Source organism: Toxorhynchites rutilus, chromosome 1 (genome assembly GCF_029784135.1).
Source record: "Toxorhynchites rutilus septentrionalis strain SRP chromosome 1, ASM2978413v1, whole genome shotgun sequence".
NCBI classification, from domain to species: Eukaryota; Metazoa; Arthropoda; class Insecta; order Diptera; family Culicidae; genus Toxorhynchites; species Toxorhynchites rutilus.
Genome location: NC_073744.1, coordinates 40872653 through 40895378, shown reverse-complemented (window position 1 = coordinate 40895378; position 22726 = coordinate 40872653). Strand labels below are relative to the sequence as shown.

The 22726-nt window shown below is 39.8% G+C and overlaps 1 protein-coding gene across 5 annotated transcripts in view; it reads right to left on the bottom strand.

Moving 5' to 3' along the window:
• The window catches only part of LOC129762268 (serine-rich adhesin for platelets), a 481936-nt gene that overhangs the window by 227141 nt on the left and 232069 nt on the right, over positions 1-22726 (bottom strand). The window lies entirely within an intron of this gene.

Here is a 22726-nt window from a genome sequence, read left to right as displayed (position 1 = left end):
AACTACGTCTTTCATTAAGGGTGCCAAATCAGAAAACAAAGAAACTATTTTTACCGCGAACGGATTTTGAAGATTTACATACCAAACAAATCGGAAATTCCCCAAGATTTGTTTGATATGCTATATGTTATAATCCCCTGGTGTGTAAATGGTTAAAATTCATGAAAACTATAAGCGTTTCCATTTTCCCATACATACATGCCTTAGCTGATTTGTGAGCTTTTCTACCCGTGCCGTCAATAACGTGCAACTTATCGACGAGCAACGAAGGGGAAATCGTTACATATAGTCTCCGTAAACAAGGGAAAAGAAGAAGAACGAAAGGGAATATTTGCCTAGAGTATAAACAGTGGATCGCGCTGAGGCAAACTTCCATTTTTCGTGAGGGCACCGACTGAATAACATCGTTGCTGGTCGGGCTAGACGGCGAGGGATCGTGTGCCTTTCTCAAGGCAATGAGGGTGAAGGAGTAATACGAGGGAAAAGTAAAGTTTTCCAAGGGCCTTTTTGAAGGTTAGAGACGATTGAATTGAAGTAGTTTAAAGTATCACATGTCTTCGTCTCGGATTGAGCTGTGGGCGCGACTAAATTACTCACTCGCTGATGTCTCTAGCATTGCAATCATTGCATCAAACTGACGCCATTGTGTTAAGGTTCTGAGCTACACAATTGTGTGGAGAATCATCAAGCTAGGCTATCGTCAGCTCACCAAGAAAATAAATGTTCTGGAACTATGTCTGTGATTTAGTTTCGCATGACGGTAGCAAAACTCTTTCCACAAAGAATGACAGCTAAGCTGATCTAGACCGGCAATTTTAACAAAAAGGACTTCTGTTGAAAAGAGCACAAAAGGGAGATAAGTGTATGTATATTTGATTGCTTTAAGTCATCGATATATGGATATTTGTGTGTGTAAAATCTGTTTGGTTTTGCAAATTATGCAACCGTAATGATAAATATAAACAAGGAGTGGAGATAGCGGGAGGGACACATTTGCGCTAGGTAATTAGTAATGAATCTCTGCTAAAGCAAATGTTCAGCCTTTTTCCAAGCAATTAACATTGTTTGTTTTCCGTCATCATAAAGACTTCGTTGGTGCCTTTGACATTGCATCAATGCATTGAGCTGACGCTATGGTGAAGCAGGTGTTAAGGTTGTGCACTAAAAAAATATTAGAAGAATACCAAGTAATTCAATAAGTTATAATAAGTTATTCATTTATTTGGGTTCGCGGGCCAGTTGCAAAACTCCCTTCAAAACTCCCATTCATAATGAAGCGTTACAGCATTGGGATGTTAGGCAGCATTGCTGACTGCAGCATCCCAATTATGAGAAGACTTGTAATACTAACCTCGAGCCAACCGCGTGTAATCGGTTACATATTACTAACATAGTTGTAAGGCAAACATTGTCGAAATATTGAACTCCCGGCCCTGTCAGGCTAACCCATATGAGCCTTAATAAGAATATATATATATATATATATATATATATATATATATATATATATATATATATATATATATATATATATATATATATATATATATATATTGGAAAACAAATAATGAAGCGGTGCTATTCTTTTCGAGGTTGTTGAGATTAACAGAAAGAGTTTATTTCGCGTATTTAGTCACCAAGAAAGTTAATGTCGTCCTGGAATTTTGCATGTGCTTTGGTTTCGCTTCCCAGTGACAAAACTTTCTCCACTAAGGATGATAGCTGCGCTTATCTCGAGCATGTATTGTTCTGCGAGAACAAGAATGAGTCATCAAAAACAATTATAGTCAAATGATTCTACGATAAAACAAAACATTTCAGGGCGATCAAACTGGTGGAATGGTTATTTCTAAAATAAAATAAAATCCGCAGTTATAAACAAGCGTCTTGAATTACACTACAATGTTGTTCTACGTCAACAATGCAGTCGTGTCTTGGATTAACCTCTTATATTTTTTTCTTCTTAAATCAATGCTAGCGTTCAAAATCATAAGGGCCCAACTGACATTTTAGCAAAAACTGAAATTTCGGTATTATTGAGGTGTTAATTTCAATTCAATTTTACCTCTCGATACGTCGACCAAAAACATAAATGAACAAAGTCAGAGTCACAGAATTTTTTGTTTCTTTGACGGAGAAACATTTGACAGTGCATGGGAAAAAAGGTTGCAAGTTTTTTTCATGTGAATTGCACTTGAAAAATAAATTTAATTGACTCCGTATGAGCTAGATTGAGACGAAAAGTTTTCCGCTTTTGCCTTAGTTTTAGAAGAATGAAGTGTTCATCATCCAAATTGTGAAAAAATAATTAAAATTGCTGACGAGAGAAAAACTTCCATGAAGTTTATGTATGAACATAGTAGACATTAGAATACTATTTCTGATATAAGAAGAAATCAAAGAAAAAATTAAACATTTTAGTTCGTCGTGTTCCGTTTTTTTTTATAATGCGAAAAATATTTTTTGGAAATATGTAATTAGTTTTTGTATATCCTCTTTCAACGTTATTCGTTGACACATTCTATGTGATACCATTGGAGTAACTGACTGGTGTGCCTGATATGTGAACTTCCTATCTTCCTGGCTACTAATACAATCAACGTTTAATACAACCAAAATCGGTGAATCTTCCCACTTTTATTCTTCATCTCAGCTCAACAGCGCTCACCAACACCGAAAGACAAGAAGACAGACATACAGACAGACAGAAAGACAGAAAGACAGGAAGACAGAAAGACAGGAAGACAGAAAGACAGAAAGTCAGAAAGACAGAAAGACAGAAAGACAGAAAGACAAAGAGACAGAAATACAGAAATACAGAAATACAGAATGACAGAAAGACAGAAAGACAGAAAGACAGAAAGACAGAAAGACAGTAAGACAGAAAGACAGAAATACAGAAAGACAGAAAGACAGAAATACAGAAAGACAGAAAGACAGAAAGACAGAAAGACAGGAAGACAGAAAAACAGGAAGACAGAAAGACAGGAAGACAGAAAGACAGAAAGTCAGAAAGACAGAAAGACAGAAAGACAGAAAGACAAAGAGACAGAAATACAGAAATACAGAAATACAGAATGACAGAAAGACAGAAAGACAGAAAGACAGAAAGACAGAAAGACAGAAAGACAGTAAGACAGAAAGACAGAAAGACAGAAATACAGAAAGACAGAAAGACAGAAAGACAGAAAGACAGAAAGACAGAAAGACAGAAAGACAGAAAGACAGAAAGATAGAAAAACAAAAAGACAGAAAGACAGAAACACAGAAAGACAGAAAGAGTAAGTATAGAATTACTTACTAAAGTGCCAGCCACATAAATAAATCTGAACACAACGCCCATTACCGTGCGAGTAAGCCTATTTATTCCATTTTAGAAATTAGGTTGACTGAAAACCAATCAATATTTATATTTAAAAAGCAAAGATAATGCAAATCCTAACCTATTTGTGAAGCATTCATATATTTACTGTAAACGTTCCTCGATGTCGTCAGTATAAACCTACAGTGAAATCACCCGACACAGGGAATAATTATTGAGTATTACTTATCAGCTCGACACTTGTCTGTTGTGAGAGGAAATGATGCCCAATGTATGACTCACTAGTGCTGCCAGTATATAATATCAACATCACTGTTATACTGTCAACTGCGAGGGATAGGACGTTGTGTCTGTCACGCACCTCACACTATTTAATGTAGGACTACATCTTACGTTACGTCTTACGTTATTACAAAGAACAGGTCACGTTTTTATGAAATAAACATAACGTGATCAAGTATTTTTGCTATGAACGAATTTTTACGAATTGCATATCAAACGGATCGAAAATTCCCTAAAACATTTCAATCCCCGGGTATGTAATTAGCTTAAACTAATGAAAACTAGAAGAATTTCCATTTTGCCATACCTTTGTTCTGCTAATTTGTGTGCTTACCTACCCGTACCGTCAATGAGAAGCAGCTTATGTAGCTGCGATGATATAAACATCGAAGAGAACATTTGCTAGGGTATAAATAGTAGATCTCTGTTGAGGCAAATTTCAACAGATCTTCGTTTGGTGGTGCCGAAAACAGATACGGTTTGCTGAGAAGCGTCGAACGACAAGGAAGTGTCTTTGTCAAGGTAGTTTGGGTTGGACAACTTCAACATTGGCCCTTTTCAGGGCTAGAGAATGAACTATCAGAGTTGAAAGTCTCTATAATTCATTATCCGTCAGTCAGTCAGGAAAAGTTTTCAGTCGCATTCTATACCCGAATCAACGAACTTCGTTTTTCTTGTTTTTTGTCACTACATGTCTTCATTTCGTCATAAGTCATCATCGGCTCACCTAGAAAATTAATGTCGTTCTGGAATTTTGTGTGTGTGATTTGGCTTCGCTTACCAGTAGCAACACTCTCTCCACCATGGATCGCATAGTCAACTGAGGATGAGAGATGAGACTATATCCATAGTCAGTCGGTAAATGACTGTTGGCTCTTCACGCAGTCTCTCTCTCTCTCTCTCTCTCTCTCTCTCTTCCATGCACGTTTCCATGCATCGGTCTTTGTGTTCACCTTGGTTCGTCAAACGCTACAGGTGAGCTAGATGTTGTTTTGATAAATGATAAATGTCAAAGTTTGTTGGTTTGAGTCCACGATGAGTTGAAAAACAACCATCCATTGATGGGGTAACTATTTTTGCATCAGGAATCAAGTTTTCGTTCCTCTTTACATGGACGTGCACATGCGGGTACAACATTAGTATCAGGGGGAAATGGAAACATGAATTTAAGTCAGTAGAATGGAGAGGCAGATTTGTATTCATTAGTCGAGCCAGTTAAAATAACTACTGACATGACTAGTTCACCAGTCATCCTCGCTTGTCTGCGCTAGTCAATTCATTTTCTAGTCAAGTCATTTTTGTTGGCGGCGAATGCCGAAGCAGTTCTAGTCGAAGCGAAGCTACTTTTCCACCTTCGAAGATTTCGAGCCCTGCTTGCGATACTGACACCATCGGGTGATGAGGCTAGGTACTTATCGGATCGCCCTTGTATACACACACTTCTGATCATAAACTCTTTCTGTCAACTTTATTAACCTTCAAAAGAGTTGCATTGCTTCATTATGCTCTCGGATATCATCCTTGTTGGAGACAGTTTTGTGACTAGATTACTCATTACATTCCAGTGCAAAATTCACAATGGCCTTGCTTGATGAGTCGCTTTACGGAACCAAAGTTTGTCTCTGTATGCATACCATGTTAGTTGATATTGCATTGGGTATGATGTTTTCGTAACGTTTCATAATTTCTTCATAGCACGTAAGTAAAAAATGACACGTCTTCGCTACACTACGCTGTTTTTCTCATAAACGGTCAGTATGCGAGCTATGTTGGACGCTTGTTTGGTGTGGCAATTTATGCAGACGCGATAATATAAACAACAAAAGTTGAACTTGGGAAAACTTGCGCTCGTGTATAAATAGTGGATCTAAGCTGAGGCAAATTTTCAGTCCCTTTCTATATTCAAAGTAACGAACATCGCTTGTTTTGAATCATCACATCGAAAAGAGTCCTCGCATTACTTTCTCATGCTCAAGATAAGCGTAACTGTTATCCTTTTCTCCTCAACCTGTGGATTCGACCATATATATCACTCGCTGATGTTTCGGCCTTGCAATCATTGCATCAAACTGACGCCATGACAAAGCAGGCAGGTTCTGCGCCGTATATTTATGTGGGGAATCTTCTAGCTAGGCCATCGTCGGCTCACCAAGAAAATAAATGTCGTCTGGAATTTTGTATATGATGCGTGATATTCGCTCGAGCCGTCGCCTGATAAAACTAAAAACAGCCCAAGATCCATCTTCACGCATGTCATTGGCGTCCTTGATAAGCATCCTTGGTACTTCTCGCAGACTGATTCGTCAGAAAACGGTCTGGACGAAATTGTATTCTAATGACAACAGCATTCGATAGGTCTGGATTTGATTAGATTATACATAATAGAATAAAATTAACTTACAATCGTCATTTCCTTCAAGAGGTGTATATGCATTCATTCGAACGACAGAATTCTGTTCACGAGAATGTTTGAGGTTATCAAATACAGAAGATGCAGCCGAATTCACCAATTTTGCAATTACTGTATATAATCAGGTTGGGAATCAATTTTCAATCGGCCCCCATCACGGAAACTTCTAGACTTCTGAAAAACAGAACAACGAACATTTCCACAACTGAAAGAATAACTCTTTCAAAACGAACTGTATCAAAACATTTCATAACTGATACTAGAGACGTTGCTATAAATAAGCAGTTTCCGGGTTCCGCATGATTAGAGCTTCTCGTGAAAATATCAACAATTGGCTTTATAAACGAATTGCCTCAAAAGACCGGGATTTTTCCAGGGAAAAATCTTGAAATTACCTGAACAATAGGCGAAGGCTGTCTTAACCAAGAAATGTGCTTTGTTTACGCGAAATTAACGGATTGATATTCAAATACCCAATATTATACAATATTATGACATCGAAGGGAATTGACAAGGACGTCATAACAAACGGATTCTACTGTACAAGTTTGTATATTCTGAAGATCAATGATATAATCTTCTGCCCGAAGACTCGTGAATTCGTCGAATGAAACCAAGTTACTTTTCCCTGTGATCTATTTCCACATTGTCCCCAAAATTAACAATAGCGCAATGTGGGAATCAAAAAGCCTAGAAAACAAACAGACGATAATGTTGTCATAAATTATCAAAAAACAAAGACAACAGACTCTTAATCTAAGCCAGTACATGATATCCGTTTGTAAGCAGCTAACCAAAAACATTATAAATTTACGTGAAGAAAATGCGAGAGAAGAAAACGCAATAACAAATAACAAAATAACGGCGGTTACATGTCCCCTGACGTCTTCTCCCCCACGGACTCTCTCTACCATATTAACCGTGGCTATCAATCACAGAACGAAGCGAAATACATCGGGTTGTGTACGACCGAGTGAGCACATGTTCAACGCTCTGAACTCAACCTTTGCTATTTCAGGATAAGCACGAATAGATATACAATGCCGGGACTAATCGTGCGTGACAGCGTTTGTAGCGTGTGGTTCTTTTGTTCGACGGTGACAATTGTCACGGTTCGACTATTTGCTTTAACCTATGCTGCTCGTGATTTCTGACCTTTGGGGAGGAGACATTTGCCACCGCTGCTGATCTCAAAAGATGCCGAACAGTTGTTGTTGTTTGTTTTTCGTGCCACAAACTGTTATCCACATGTCACCATTTTTATCCGCACTCAATTCATTTCGCGAAAAAATGAAATGAAAATAAAACACTCCAAAATTTCCCCTATTTGCAAAACAAAACACTCAAGCGCCATCTGTCATCGGGCTAATCTCTCCCGAACGCTTACCTGCCAGAGTGGGTGGTAGAGACGTGATTATTCACTCTCATGTTGCAGAAGCTGGGCGGAAAAAGAACACACTTCTCCATCATCTCCGAAAGATAAAACGCATAGGAAAAAAAAACACGATGCTTGAATCCCCCAGCCCCCCGAAAACGAATATCCACTTATTATGCTGTGCTTAGCGATGAACAGCGCGCGCGCTTCGCGGCCCCAGCAAATATGTCAAAAGTGGCAAACACTTCTTCGAGCCATCCTCACTCTGTGTGTCGTCTGCCCTCTTGATTTCCCGTCCATTTTTCTCCATCGAAGCCGAAAAGAATGATGTTTATTATGATTTCCACTTAACCTGACAATGATTATGAAGCAGAAAAACGAAAGTAACAAAACACCCAAACAGCGGAGTGGTGCTTGAGATGTCACTTTGGCATGCAGAGGTTTGGCATGCGTTTAATCGGGATTTTTTGTTTGCTTCTGTAAAGGGTGTCAATTCCTAACTTGACGAAAAATTTGGCGGATCATTGAATAGAGTAGAAATACAAATGTTACAGTTATAAGACCTCGCTCTAGATAATATTAGATGATTTTAAAGTGCTTCCCAAAAATTACTGCATTTCGAGATATGGGTAATGTCGGAAACATAACTGGAGAGACGTAGGACTAAGCCAAGGGCTGTCAATTGAAATAACTTATCGAATCCGAGAAGTTTTGCTGTACCTATTAGCAAACTTACATCTCCAACGACCCCTAACCTTCGTTTTCGGCACGAATTCGTACACCCAAACTGGCGTTGGCAAAAAAGGCTGCACCCAGTGTCACCACTCGTAGAGATTTATCCGGAAAGGTACAGATTTTTTCGTTAATTTGGTACAGATTCTATACGGTACAGAGCACAGAATTTCGTCAAAAAGTACAGATTTTTTTCCGCGTGTAAAATTTCTTACATACCAGCAAAGCAATACTAAGGTACATGACGGCTTTTAAGCCGGACATGCAAATGTAAATTATGTAGGGTAAATGATCTTGGTTTGTCCAGTCGAAAATATGATCATGGTTTGCCCACTTTTTTGAATGCTCTAATTCAGCGCTCCTGTGTCAAGTAAGGCCTTCGAATGTTTCGAAACATATAAATGAAATTGCCTTTTACATGATTTATAGTAGTTTGATAGTATATTTTTACGAAATCAGATGTTTTAAAGGATTATAAAATACACCTTCTATATGTGTCAATGCGCCCCTCATTCGAGCTAACTTTTAATCGATCACCAGATGATTATTTGGCACGTATTCAGACCTTTTCTGGATTACAACACTTATAAATATTGTAAACACCATGCTTGCTCACCATTTGTATCGGATTTACATAGCTAAACCATTAAATTAACGCATTTTGATGAACTCAATTCTGATCATGAGTTGTCCAATTCAATAATGTTGTTTTGTCCACATGATTTCTATGGCAACCGCTTGGCGCGCTGCAGTTTGTTTATGTTTGTTTATGGTGTGCTTCGCGCATAGCAGAAGTATGGTTTTTCTGTGTTGATTGTGTTAAGGTGAACACTTCTAAAATGCCCAAGAAAAGGCAATATTCTGAAGAAAGCCTAAATTATGAATGAATCAATATGATGACAGTAAACTCAAGCAATGATAAATGCAACATCTAATTGTGAATTCGAATGTTTTCATTCAAAAATGGAGATTTCTAAAACCGGACAAACCATGATAATTTTTTTTTTGGCAAACCATGATCAGAGGTGGTCAAACCATGATCATAATTCTTCTTTAAGGAAAATCGTTAAAAAACATAACAATTTGAATAATTTCAACATCTTATGGTAGTATTAGCAACTAGAGACTTGGGGCTTTTCAACAAACACAAACTCGTATCGATTATGTGTGATTTTCATGAAGAAAAATCAATTTGCATTTACTAGTTGTGTAAAAACACCCCAAATTGGACAAACCAAGATCATTTACCCTATTTGTAGTAAATAAATTAGTATTTCTTCATGCTAAATTTCTACAACGAATTCGATGGTACAGATTTTTGGACGAAAAAGTACAGATGAGAAAGTTTTTTAGCCGCTTTGATACAGATTAAAATGTGGCAACACTGGCTGCATCCTTGGCGGAAAAAATGCTATTCAGTGAGCAAACAGGGTAAAATACACAAATAAAAGCACCTGTTTTAAGAGTGTTAAAATGTTTGTATGTATGGGAGTAAATTTCTCATTCCCTTAGTATGAATGTCGGTTTGGAATTGTACAGAAAAAAACTAAACGATGCCAAGCAGGGATTGAACCAAGGATTTCTGAGTTGTAAACGTCATGTCCCACAACCACGATATCCACACCAAAACCTTTCGCATACTTTGTCACATACACGGCTGAGACCGAATAGGATATAAGTTCACGTTTAAGCTTTTCACTATTAGAAAACACTTTCCAGTGGCTATGTGGATAGCGTGGTCGTATAAAACAGCCTTGCACTCCAGCCGGCCTTGGTTCGATCCACGCTCGAAATAGCTTCGCTTTTTTTTTTGAGTACAATCCCATACTGACGTTCAGTTTGCGAGAAAGAGACGTCTGCTCCCATACAAACATACAAACATTTTGAAACTTTTGAAAAAGTGCCTTATTTGTTCATTTTACCCTTCAGCACACGAAAAAGTATTTATTTCTGCCGTAGATGATATGGTTTCTGCGGCAGCAAGTTTAGATGCACATGTCATAACGATGCACGCGAATATTTGGGTAAATGATGTTGGTTTGTCCAATTGTGAGTGTTCTCTCGCAACCAGTGAATGCGAATCTATTTTTCTTCATGAAAAGCACATGTAATCAAGACGAATTCGGGTTTGTTGAAAAGCCCCAGATCTCTAGTTGCTAATAATGCGTGTTCGAGGTGTTCAAGGTGTTCATTTTTTAAGTTTTTAACGATTTTCTTCAAAGAGAAGTTATGATCTTGTTTTGTCCACCTCTGATCATGGTGTGTCCGGTTTTAGAAATCATTATTTCTGAACGAAGATGGTGGAATCTCAAGTTGATGTTGCAAAGCTTTATTTCTGCTTCGCGCGAAAGACAACAAAACAAAACAAAAAAACTGCAGCGCCCCAAGCGACTGTCATTGTAACAAGGAGGACAAACCAACATCAGTGCATCGGACAAACCATGATCGGAATTCATGTCATAGAGGTGCATTAATTACATGATTTAGATATATAAATCTGATACAAATGGTGTGCAAGCACGATGTTCACAATATTTGTGAGTCTTATAATCTAGAAAACGTCTGAATACGTAGGAAAATAATCATCTGGTGATTGATTAAAAGTTAGCTCAAATGAGAGGCGCATTGACACCAATAAAGAGTGGATTTTATATACCTTCAAAACATGTGAATCCGTAAAAATAATCTATAAAACTACTGTAAATCATTAAAAAGAAAATGTTATTTATATTTTCGGAAGGATTAGAATACCTGATGCAACACACGTGCGCTGAGCTAGAGCATTAAAAACAGTAGACAAGTAGGCTCATATTTTCGAGTGGACAAACCAACATCATTTACCCTACACGGAAATGTTTTTTTTTTTGCTTAGAGTGAACTGAAGAGCGTATTCTAACATGCAACCTCATCCAAACTGTCAGTGGAGAACTCAATTCAGGGGAACGCAGGTAGCGCATGTTAGTGGAAAACACGATACGTTGACTTCTGTGTGCAACATTTGATCCGTACTTATTTGCAGAGAGTTTTTTTTTCATTTTGGTTTCCTATATTGCTCTTATATTGCTGTGACATATATATTACACACAAACTGGCCTCTCGATTGAATAAATGCTGTGCCAGTATGGGTAGATATCACTTCTTATGATAGTTTTAAGCTCACTTAAAGTAATGTTTTAGAATGTCAAAAAATGTGCTAAAAATAAATTAATCCATAGGCTGGCAAACAAATGATCAAAAATCAATTTGCTTTATTTATTGATTCGAATATTACTTTAGAATGCATCAAACTGTTCCATTGAATTGTATTGAAATAACTCTTTTATGGAAGGTTTGGTGGCCCTGAAAAGCGCCAATCGATTCGGGAGGACAAACAGCCATATGTCGAAATTTGTGTCCTTATTTTGCCAATGTAGTCTTCTAGATAAACTGAATGCAGTCACAGGCAATATTTCATCGGTATCATCATTGTGCGCTGAATCGATTACACAGAAGCGAATGAGTGATAGTTGTCCGTTGGATGGGAACAAAATTAAAATTCGTTGGCCCGTTGACCCGCTGTTGATGATGATATTCCAAGTTATGCTGGAACGATGGCCTTAGCGTATATTAACCCTATTTAACCTTTCTTAACCCTTATATATCATCGTTGGGTGCACTTACCAACAACACCAACGACGATATAGGGGAGCCGCGGGTAGGATGGACAGTGGGGGTATGATGGACCGGTGGTTGATTTGTATAGTTGGATTATGAATTTCAAATTTCTGTTGATGGGAAACCCTTCTACATTCTGTAATATTTAAACCATCCTATGGCAATGAATACTGATCAAAAGTGGAATAGAGAAACAAAAACCGAAAATCGAACATGATTCCGCGTTTGGATGTAACTTTTGCAGCTTCAATATTAAGCATTTTGAGTGGTTTAATCGCAAAATGCACAAACACTGGGAGAGAGTGAAATTATTCCTCTCGCGAGCGATAAACCTCTACGCTTCGTATATTATGAACCTGTACATATCCCCCCACTACATGTCCATTATATCCGCACCGATAAAAATGTTGTACTTTTCGGCATGTTTTAATTTCAGTTAAAAAACATGGAAAAACACATTTTTATAAAACATTTGGCCAGTTATTTCGAAAACCAGTATATCGAACTGTAAGAAACTGCTTTTAAATTTTTGAAAACATGAGTTTCCAAAGATACAATTGAAGTTTTCCTTAACATATCCGTCTTATCTCCCCTATCGTTGCGCCTCCGTTGGGGCCTCATTTCACTCATCACTAGAGGTCTGTGTTCCAAAATAACTTTAAAAAATGTTAAAATGGTTCATATTCGATGGAACACAAGTGAAAAAACGGTTAAACTTTTTGTTATATTTTATACTGATTAGTGCCGCGGTCTGTATAAAGGGTGTGTCACATCAAATTGCATCACGGAAAAAACGCTGTAGAAATTCGCCCAGTAGACCGATCCTTTTGGAAATGTTAGACAGTAAAATAAAAACTATTAAACAACTTTTGGCATTTTCTTTTGACGTAGGACTACGTCTTTAATTTCTATACCGGGGTGTAAAATCAAAGTTTCGAAAACGAAAGCGTTACGCCGGAGACCGAGATTTTGAGTGTTAATAGCTCCTAAACAACTGAACGAAATGGTATGATAAACACTTCATTCGAAAGATAAAATGTCTACGCGTTCTATACTTGTTACTTTCTGATCCAAAAACTTGTTTCAATAATCTTAAATTTGCTTTCAAAATAGGCTATTGAAATCACCAATCGGTATATAAGCGAGCGCCGCTCGGAAATCCACTCAGTTCTAATTGAACAGCGATTGGAGCATGTTGTCGCTGTTGTGGTGAAGCTCTTCATTTATCATGGAAGCGCGGATGAACGGTGTCACCAAGAGCCTGTTTGTGCACCTTAGGCCAGAAGGGAATCCATCAGGAGGAGAGTGATGCTACAAACGGTTCCCCGGGGAGATCTCGAAGCAGCCGCTACACACACACACATACACGCACGGAATTCTTTCCGTTTGGATCGAGAAAGATCCGAAAAATAATCTGCCAGTTCCTCTAGGAATTTAAAAATACATTCATGTGAAAGAGTTTATTTGAATGTTTTCTATCCATGTAACACTGTGACCAAATATGTTTCAATCAAGTGCTATTAACTTCATTGCTTCGACAACTCGCAAGCAGATCGGTCGAACCTATATTTGATCCGATACAGGTGTTTTTTTTACATCCGTTTCTAGTGTGTATTTTTTCATCTGGTGCGCTGCGAGCGAGTAAAGCTCATAAAAAGTGGTGCGCTATCGAGACAATCCGGCAGCAAGTCACATCATCACACACGCTACACAGCAGCGGGGCAAGTAGAAGTTTATTTTCCTCTTACCTCTTCCATCATTCTGTATAGCTTCTGTGCTCGATTTATACCATTGTTTATCATTGTGTTTATTATATCGGCAAGCGTTGGCATTAGGGGTGTTCATTTCTTACATCACCGTTGAACTTTTATTGGAACTTTTTTCATTTTCAAATTACACATAATAACAAAAATTGAAGTAAATAAAATTTTCAACAATAACTTATATAGAAATATAATTTCTTTTACTAATTTATATTTTCCAAATTATTATATTCTGTTCATATCGAACAGTTGTCTACTTCTTCGTTTTTATTAATATGCAGAGGGCGGGGAGGATCCCCTACCCACGCCAAAGAATATATCAGATAATAAGTTATCTCGTTACAAACCTCTTCCTGAAGAGCAGGAGGATGAAACAGAAGATGTGGAGGAAAATTCTGTATACGAAATAGAAAGCTCTGAAGATGAGGAAAAAGACGAGAAGCAGGATTTTCGTCTAAAAGAATACCCCGATGGCGCCAAAGGCCCATATATCGTATACTTTAAACGAAAATCCAAACCTCTTAACGTCATTCGCATCTCAAAAGAGTTGACACAGAAATTTTCCGAAGTTACCGAGATTACTCGGATGGGGCCAGACAAATTACGAGTTGTCGTCTCCAGCAGAACCCAAGCGAATGAAATAACGCGCTGTGATCTCTTTGCGATCGAGTATCGCGTATACGTACCCTGTTGCAACGTTGAAATAGACGGTGTAATAAACGAAAAGGGTTTGACTCGAAAAGAGATACTCTCGATGGTGTCGGTCGCTTCAAGAACTCTTCACTTAAAAGTGTGAAGATTCTTGCATGCGATCGACTGAAATCTGTGTCACTTAAAAATGACAAAAGAGTTCTCAATCGGACAAACTCTTTTCGTGTGACATTTGAGGGTTCCGCCCTTCCAAACTACGTTGCAATAGGTGCACTTCGTTTACCTGTTCGGTTGTTTGTACCCCGGGTAATGAAATGCAACAAATGTATGCAACTCGGCCACACGGCCGCCTATTGTTGCAACAAAAAACGTTGCGCAGATTGTGGAGAGAGCCATGATGAGAATCCTTGCCCGAAAGAGCGCAAGTGTCTTCATTGCGGCGGGACTCCTCATGATCTTACTCAATGCCCGGTGTACATACAACGAGGGGAAAAAATCAAGCGTTCCTTAAAAGAACGTTCCAAGCGGACTTATGCAGAAATGCTTAAGAGTTCCGTTCCAACGACTCAGGACAATCCCTACTCCATTCTGCAGAACGACGAGCCTGTTGCTGACGCTCCCAATGCAGGAAGTTCCGGTACATCGCAGGGTGCCATCAGGAAAAGAAAAATTACTTCTTTTCCATCACTCCCCAGAAAGAAAACCGAAACTTCCCAAGTTGGAATGAAAACTCGAATCGAACGTGCTGAGAATAGACCGAAGCAAGTACCTCCTGGTTTAAGCGGTTCTTCTACGCACCAGGGGTCCTCAGCACTTCCCGGAGCAGCACCCAACACGTCAGCTCCTTTTTCGTGGTCGAGGCAACAGCCACAATCCCTGGCTTGCTTGCGCTTTCTGACCTGGTGGACAACATTTTAAATGCTTTAATTATAAATGACCCTCTTAAAAGCATAGTATTATGTTTGCTTCCGATTGTGAGAACATTTTTGAAAGAAAAATGTGGTTTTTTGGCAGCGTTCATTTCCCTCGATGCCTGATTCAGGGCAAGAGGTCAAGGATTTGACCACTGTAATACAGTGGAATTGCAGAAGCATCATTCCTAAACTAGATCAGTTCAAATTTTTAGTTCACAGCTCTAACTGTGATGTATTTTCTCTCTGTGAAACATGGCTTCCTTCAGCCGATGAGCTGAATTTCCACGATTTCAACATTATTCGCCTCGATCGAAATGACTCGTTTGGTGGCGTACTATTGGGGATTAAAAAATGTCACTCCTTCTATAGAGTCACTCTCCCATCGATGACAGGCATTGAAGTTGTTGCTTGCCAGACACAAATCAATGGCAAAGACCTCTGCATTGCTTCGATATATATCCCTCCCAGAACTACGGTAAGCCGCCATCAGTTCTTTGATACTATCGAGGCAATGCCGGAGCCGCGGTTAATCTTAGGTGATTTCAACTCCCATGGAACAGCATGGGGATCACTTTACGATGACAACCGTGCCACTTTGATTTATGATCTGTGCGACAACTTTAAATTGACAGTTTTGAATACTGGGGAAGCAACCAGAATAGCCAACCCTCCTGCACGGGCAAGCATGCTAGACATATCTCTATGCTCTTCTTCGTTATCCCTGGATTGCATGTGGAAGGTAATCCAAGATCCCCACGGTAGTGATCACCTACCAATAATTTTATCGATCGCTAATAAATCAAGCTTTCGTGAGTCAGTCAATATTTCGTATGACCTCACGAAGAATATTGACTGGAGAACATTTGCGGAAATAATATCTGAAGCAATTGTTTCAATGCATGAACTTCCTCCACTCGAAGAGTATAACTTTATATCGAGTTTGATTTACGAAAGCGCACTTCAAGCTCAAAAGAAACGTGTACCGGCTACCACTTTCCGACGTCGTCCAACATCACTTTGGTGGGACAAGGAATGTTCAAAGGTCTACCTTGAAAAATCATCCGCTTTCAAAAAATTCAGGATAACTGGATTAGTGGAATGGTTTCTAAAGTACCAAGCTCTAGAAGCCAAACTAAAAGGTTTGATTAAAGCAAAAAAGCGTGGATATTGGCGGAAGTTCGTCAATGGTTTATCAAGGGAGACCGCTATGAGCACTCTTTGGAATACGGCTAGGAAAATGCGTGGCTGGAACCATACAAACGAAAGTGAGGAATACTCTGACCGTTGGATTTTTAACTTTGCAAGGAAGGTTTGCCCCGACACCGCTCCTGCACAATACGTCGTACGCGACATCCCACTTCAAAGCGATTATGAGAATTTTTCGATGGTGGAATTCTCAATTGCTCTTCTCTCATGTAACAATTCAGCTCCGGGGTCGGACAAGATTAAATTCAACTTGTTGAAGAATCTTCCCGACTTGGCAAAACAGCGTTTGCTGAACTTGTTCAACAAGTTTCTGGAGCTGAATATTGTCCCGCATGACTGGAGACAAGTGAGAGTGATAGCCATACGGAAACCCAACAAGCCGGCTTGCGATCACAACTCGTATAGGCCGATTGCAATGTTATCCTGTATTCGTAAATTGTTAGAGAAAATGATTCTACTTCGTTTGGACAAGTGGGTCGAAACGAACAATTTGCTGTCAAATACGCAGTTTGGCTTCCGCCGAGGTAGAGGAACAAATGATTGTCTCGCGCTGCTATCTTCTGAAATCCAAATCGCATTTGCTCGCAAAGAACAAATGGCTTCCGTTTCTCTCGATATCAAAGGGGCATTTGATTCAGTTTCCATGGAAATTCTCTCAGAGAAGCTTCATAATCGTGAACTTTCACCAATTCTGAATAATTTCCTGTACAATTTACTGTCAGAAAAGCACATGTTTTTCAATCATGGCAGCTTGAAATCTTCTCGATACAGTTTTATGGGCCTACCACAAGGCTCCTGCCTAAGTCCCCTCTTGTACAGTTTTTACGTCAATGATATAGATGATTGTCTAACTAGAGACTGCACGCTGAGACAACTTGCAGACGATGGAGTTATTTCCATCACGGGTACTAATCCCGTCGTTCTGCAAAAGTCGTTGCAAGATACCCTGAACAATCTGTTCACGTGGGCCCTCAAGCTGGGTATCGAATTCTCTACGGAGAAAACTGAAATGGTCGTTTTTTCTAGGAAGCACGAACCCGCCCAATTCCAGCTTCACCTATCCGGCAAAACGATCCAACACTCTATGTTTTTCAAATACCTGGGTGTATATTTTGATTCTAAGTGTACCTGGGGGAGACACATTGCGTATTTGAAACAGAAATGCCAGCAAAGAATCAATTTTCTCCAAACAATTACCGGAACATGGTGGGGTGCCCATCCAGGAGACCTCATCCAGTTGTACAAAACAACGATATTATCAGTGTTAGAATATGGCAGTTTTTGCTTCCGATCAGCTGCCAGGATTCATATTCTCAAGCTGGAGAGGATACAATATCGTTGCTTGCGTATAGCCATGGGGTGTTTGCATTCGACACATACGATGAGTCTCGAAGTTTTGGCAGGAGTACCCCCGCTTACTCTTCGGTTCACAGAATTATCCTCCAGATTTCTCATCCGTTGCAAGATCATGAATCCATTGGTGATTGATAACTTCGAAAATCTACTCCAACTGACTCCTCAGTCAAGTTTTATGTCTTTTTACCATGAGTACCTTACCCACGACGTGCACCCTTCACCAGGCATCTCCAACCAAGTTTGCTTCCCATACTTCTGCAATTCCTCTGTCATTTTTGATCTGTCCATGCGACAAAAAATCCATGGAATCCCAGATCACCTACACTCCGATTCTATTCCGCCGATATTTTCGGCAGAATATGGGAAAGTTAGATCTGATAAAATGTTCTTTACTGACGGTTCATTCATAAACGGGTCCACTGGCTTCGGCATCTTCAATGAAAATTCCAGTGCCTCTTTCAAACTCAAAGATCCTTGTTCCGTGTATGTCGCTGAACTGGGTGCGATATATTACGCATTAGGGATCATTGAAACATTGCCCATCGACCACTATTTAATTTTTTCAGACAGTCTCAGCTCAATAGAGGCAATCCGCTCAATGAAAGTTGATAAATGCTCATCTTATTTCCTAACAAGAATAAGACAACTATTGAGTGTTTTGGTCGAAAAATTATTCAAGATTACCTTAGCATAGGTTCCCTCTCATTGCTCGATTCCGGGGAATGAGAAAGCGGACTCGCTAGCTAAGGTGGGCGCTTTAGAAGGCACACTTTTTGAAAGGCAAATTGCTTATAATGAATTTTTCCACATTCCTCGTCAGTATACGCTCGTAAGTTGGCAGCGCATGTGGAGTGAAGATGAGTTCGGTCGTTGGTTACACACGATTATCCCTATGATCTCGACGAGTGCATGGTTCAAGGGATTGAATGTAGGTCGTGATTTCATTCGCGTGATATCTCGGCTTATGTCCAATCACTACAACCTAAACGCGCATCTCTATCGCATTGGGCTCGCAGCAAACAATCTTTGTGATTGTGGCGATGGCTACCACGACATCGAGCATGTTGTCTGGTCGTGTATCCGGTTCCATGCTGCTCGCTCTCAGCTCTCTAGAGCACTGAGAGCACAAGGTAGACAATCAGATATCCCCGTCCGGGATATCTTAGGTAGCCATGATCCTGATCTTCTGCTTCATCTATACCTGTTCCTCAGAAACGCCGATGTCAACGCTTAATGATGTTTCCTTCGTTGTGTCCCCGTTTCATATCCCTCCTATTCAAACGATAAGCTTTTACTTAGTCGCGGCAATACATACACACACTCTTTACAGATACACGGGCCAAAGGTTGTGCAGTCCACTGATCATTCAACAAGAGCCAAAGGTTGTACCGCTTATGACAACTCTACACGAGCTGATGATTGCGCCGGCTAGTGACCATTCTATCCTGGATTCCTCGAGTGGAGAAAGACGCACCACGCTAGATATGGGGTACAGACTAGGGGGGCGTTGCTGATTAATGGTCAGCTGCATCCCAATAGGAGGTATCCCGTGTCGGGCACACGTACAGAGCATTGGAGACAGCAACATCCGAATTACGAAAACACTTGTAATACTAACCTCGAGCCAACCGCGAGTAATCGGTTACATATTACTAACATAGAAAAATTGTCAAAGTATTGAACTCCCGGCCCCGTGAGGCTAACGCCATATGAGCCTTGATAAAAATATATATTTTAAAAAAAAAAAAAAAAGTGCTATTAACAGATGGTTATCGAGTTAGCATTAACCACTGGTAGGCTTCCAGTATCGAGGAAAATGTGGAAATATCTAATCGTTACTGAAAATAATCACCCAGTTCCTCTGGGAATTTAAAATTACATTCATATGAAAGAGTTTATTTTAATGTTTTCTATCCATGTAACACTGTGACCAAATACATTAGGTTTTGTGATTTTTCAATCAATCGCAATCAACAGGATAGCTTCTGAAGATTATTCTTCCCCATCAGTAGGATATTTCCATATCCAATATTGGATGCATAAAACCTTGTGCCTCCAACGTAACGCTCTCGTTTTCGAAGTTCTCCAAATATTCATTCATTCAGAATGAATTCAGATTCAACTTCATACAAATGATCTCTAAATCAACGATAGTCCTACGTCACCCTTGCGGTTATACCATAGATATAACCCACTTCCTGTTTTTATTCATACTTCGAGCCCAAGCCCGTATGCTCGCACCTTCCTCTTTGGTTGTAGTTTTTTTTTTGAACAGAAATCCATTTTCTCTTGAAGTCCGCCTCCGATTTGACAACTTTTGGGTTCTTCCGGAGGGCCTGCTTCATAATCGCCGAATATTGCTCAATTGGGCGAAGCTCCGGCGCGTTGGGCGGGTTCATTTCCTTTGGCACGAAGGTGACCCCGTTGGCTACGTACCACTCCAACACGTCCTTTGAATAGTGGCACGAAGCGAGATCCGGCCAGAAGATGGTCGGGCCCTCGTGCTGCTTCAATAGTGGTAGTAAGCGCTTCTGTAGGCACTCCTTAAGGTAAACCTGCCCGTTTACCGTGCCGGTCATCACGAAGGGGGCGCTCCGCTTTCCGCAAGAGCAGATCGTTTGCCACACCATGTACTTTTTGGTAAACTTGGATAGTTTCTGCTTGCGAATCTCCTCCGGAACGCTGACTTTGTCCTCTGCGGAGAATAACAACAGGCCCGGCAGCTGGCGAAAGTCCGCTTTGACGTAGTTTTCGTCGTCCATTACCAGGCAATGCGGCTTCGTCAGCATTTCGGTGTACAGATACCGGGCTCGCGTCTTCCCCACCATGTTTTGCCTTTCGTCGCGGTTAGGAGCCTTCTGAACCTTGTATGTACGTAGGCCCTCCCGCTGCTTGGTCCGCTGGACGAATGAACTTGACAAATTCAGCTTATTGGCGACATCCCGGACCGAACTTCTCGGATCACGTCTAAACTGCTTAACTACGCGCTTGTGATCTTTTTCACTGACGGAGCAACCATTTTTGCCGTTCTTCACCTTCCGGTCGATGGTTAGGTTCTCGAAGTATCGTTTTAGTACTCTGCTGACCGTGGATTGGACGATTCCCAGCATCTTACCGATGTCCCGATGTGACAACTCCGGATTCTCGAAATGAGTGCGCAGGATTAATTCACGACGCTCTTTTTCGTTCGACGACATTTTTCCAAATTTACGAAAAATTGACAGTGAAGCATGGCCAACGTGATCTATACACTCTTATCTGATTATAAGCGATAGCTGAAGATATAATTCCTAAAAATTAAATTTATAAAATACAGCGTTTTTTCCGTGATGCAATTTGATGTGACACACCCTTTATGTTAAGAAGTCTAGGCATTATACTAGAAGATGTATAAAAAGCTATGACCAAATGATGATTTTTTTATGTGCAATTACCATTTGAGAAAGAGAAATAACTTTTGTACAATTTTTGTTATGTCTTATGTTAATGTTATTCTTATGTACATATCACGTCTACTTTCGTTTTTACGAGCATTTTCGCAAACCTCTGCAAATTCGGGACGTATGGAACGTTTTTCGATGATGAAATTAATCTCAGCGTTGAGTTTGTCCACTGATAGAATTGAAAGCAGCTGTTGAAATCCAATGCGTTCTATGATGACGGCCTGGCAGTGTCTACTCATCGCTTCTTGTCGCTAATTCGATCGGACTTGCAGACTTGTGGCACTGAGAGAACATCACATTCAATTTAACGACAATGGACCCTTTTTTACGACGCTTTCACTAAGCGTTCACGGTAAAAAGTCATCAGCTTGGAGTCACTTTTAGTTCGGAAAGCAACAATAAAACTGAGAGAGTGGGAGAAAAACCAACGTCCACACGGATGAAACGCGACGAGGAGTTCCTCGTAATTTGAAACTATCGCAATAAAAATGAAAAGTGTTGTCGGATGCAATCGGGATAAACGATAGCGTAACCTCCTAATACCGTCCTACCGTTGAGTAAATCCTTTCTGGGAGGACGGTGCCCATCACCGTCATCACCATTATCATCATCATTATCCACATGCGCATCGTCAGGGGGTGATGTTTGGAACAGGGGGTGGCGATGGCTGACTCCTACGTCATGTGGTTTTCTTGGTCACGGCACATATGCCCCATTCAAAGGGACCCAAGCTGACGGAAAAAAAATATTACGAGCGGATTGTGTGCGGCGCAAAAACATTTCACTGGAATTGTTAAATGTGGTTTCTCTGGCCTGGAGATGGAAAACCTTGTCTGCTTGGGTGAGTGTGTATGTATGGGAAAGAGCTATACTGGTGTTGTAATTGTTTGCCACCACAGTCTGTGCTGCTGAGGACGATTTTCGCTAGGGCTAAAGGTTTTATGGGCACGTTTTTGGCGCACTCCATTTTGCGATTTCCCTGTGGTTTGTGGTTAGTCTCGTAAAGAAAGTGTGACGATATGGGAAATTTGTGGTGTTGTAACCTATTTTTTTAATGTCATTGTGGGTGGGTAGTAAAGGGGTAGATTACATTTGGTGAAAGTGATTTGTTTAGATAGTTTCGCACTCGCAAGCTGATGAATTTTTACAGAACTCAGTTCACTTCGAACTTATACCAAGTATACATATATCATAAAAAATGTAACACAAACATTTAGAAAGATAACTCTTGAACGTTGTTGGCATTATATTGCTTATTTGCCCGAAACGTAGGACGATTTCAGAAACATCGGAAGGTGATTAAACACAATTAAGAAACGCCACACGGAACCTAAATCGACAGCAAAGTAAGAGGAGAGACCACAATTTCGAATGTTAACGATAATTAGATAAATAAAAAAAAAACATGATCAACGAAAATGTCGTGAAGAAAAAACATATGCACACACAATTTACCAACGATGTGGTGATTAGGTAACAATTATTGTTATTATAGTCAAATGAAATTAGACGAAGGCGAATTTAGATTCTTAACGAGATAGGGCTTTGAGGAATAATTGCTATTGAAAATTGTATAATCTACTTCTTTCTTCTTTCTTCTTTCTTCTTTCTTCTTTCT